General features: G+C 69.6%; 1 long non-coding RNA gene across 1 annotated transcript in view; it reads left to right on the top strand.

The window, feature by feature from the left end:
* Positions 1 to 214: 214 nt before the first annotated feature.
* Positions 215 to 1,643, top strand: part of LOC107183445 — a 3,901-nt gene continuing 2,472 nt past the window's right edge. Inside the window, exon 1 of the long non-coding RNA XR_001514234.1 lies at positions 215 to 369. This is a non-coding gene — a long non-coding RNA (uncharacterized LOC107183445). The remainder of the gene's footprint in view (positions 370 to 1,643) is intronic.

Below are 1,643 nucleotides of genomic sequence, written 5' to 3'. Positions count from 1 at the left end.
CTGCAGGCTGACCCCTCAGGACCGCAGGAGATGCCTGGGAGCTGGCCCCAGAGGATCATGGGACCCTCGGGATCCTGGCCACAAGCCCAGAGGCACCGGGAGGCCTGGGGAGCCGCAGGGTCCCTCAGGACCGCAGGGTCCGCCTGGTGGTAAAGGTTCAGGCAGGACCAGGGCCACCAGGCGGCGCTGTCTGCTCCTTGGGCCCGGCTCCTGGGGCTCCTCTGGGGAAAAGCGTGCAGGTGCCGGCTGGAGGCAGCCGGAGGTGACCCCACAGGCCTGGTGAGGTCTGCTGGGGTCGCCCCTTCCCCAGCCCGCCATGCTGGGCTGCCTCGGGGTGGGGTGGGAGGGTCCTCCCTTCTGGGAGGCAAGGTCCTCCCTTCTGCGGCCTCACTCTGGCCGCGATCGCGGTGGCCTGGCTGGGGAACCCTCGCTAGGGGCTCCCGCCGGCTTTCCCGGAGAGGGAGGCTGGCATCTCCTCTCCAGTCTCCTTCCAGCCACCTCTGGAGGCTCCCTGAAGCCCCCGCAGACAGCACCCTGCTCTCTCCTCCCGGACCCTGGCGGTGTGTCCGCACGCAGGCCCGTCCGCTCCTGCTGCCCCGTGCCGACCCTCCCCCTCCCACCTCCACCCCAGGGGACCCTCAAGGGCTGCATGAGCTCCACCTCCCGCAGGAAGCCCTCTCTGGTCACCCCTGCGCTTGGGCCTGCCCTGATGTTGGTGCTGGATTCCTCCCGGGTCCTCTCCCGGGCGCCTGGCAAAGGGCAGTGGGGTGCCCTTCCATGGACTCCCCGGTCAGCCTGGATCATACCTGTCAAAGCCACGCTAACTGTCCAGCTGGGACTCTCTGCTTTGATAGGAGTGTGTTCCTGTGGGCCTTCCTCGGGAAGAGCGAGGTTCCCCCAAATGTCGGAGTGGCAGCCCCCAGGGGTAGTGTGCTCTCACCTGGCACCTGACTCTGTGGCTCGCCCGGCCTCTAGGCTTCCCCCCAACCCCGGCACCCGCAGGCGGTGCTCAGAGGCTGCGGTTGGAGCCCTCGCTCTCCGCCTCCAGCGATAAGAGTCTTGGTGGGTGAGAGGGTGTGGAGGCCGGGCTTTGGGGAGCCCCACCTCAGGCCAGAGCTGCTGGCCCTCAGGAGCCGGAACTCCCTTGGGAGGAGGGCAACACCCGAGCCCCAGGACCAGGCATCTGGGCCCACCCCACCTCCAGGGGCCCCCGGGGCTGGGCACCTCCGGTCCTCCCATGGGACTTGCTGAGGGGCGACGGAGGGGGTCCTGAGCCAGGAGGACGTCAGCGTTGGAAGGACAATGGCTTTCTGGTGCCGCTAGAACCACGCGCACAGAGCCTGGTGCCAGCAGGTGAGCTGCGGGCACTGCTTGCTGAGGCCGCCTGGGTGCGCGGGCAGGGCGGTGGGCGGCACCCTCCCCGGGCCACTTGCAGGGCCTCCTGGTGCCTAGGCTCCTGGAGCCCAGAGAAGCCTCCCGAAGCCTTTTGCACAGAAGCCTCCGCCCTGGCTGGGCTGGCCGGGTCCCCAGGGGGCGTCGCTGGGCCCAGCGCCACCTCGGGCTCTGGTCCAGTCACTCTGGGTAAGGTCCCTCCCCGGGCCCAGCACCGGGCACCTCCGGGCCAGGGTGTCTCAGCAGCCATT

The sequence above is a fragment of the Myotis davidii genome, unplaced genomic scaffold, assembly GCF_000327345.1.
Source record: "Myotis davidii unplaced genomic scaffold, ASM32734v1 scaffold880, whole genome shotgun sequence".
In the NCBI taxonomy this organism is placed as follows: Eukaryota; Metazoa; Chordata; class Mammalia; order Chiroptera; family Vespertilionidae; genus Myotis; species Myotis davidii.
Note: the sequence above shows the minus strand (reverse complement) of the source record. Positions and strands in the feature narration are given on the sequence as shown.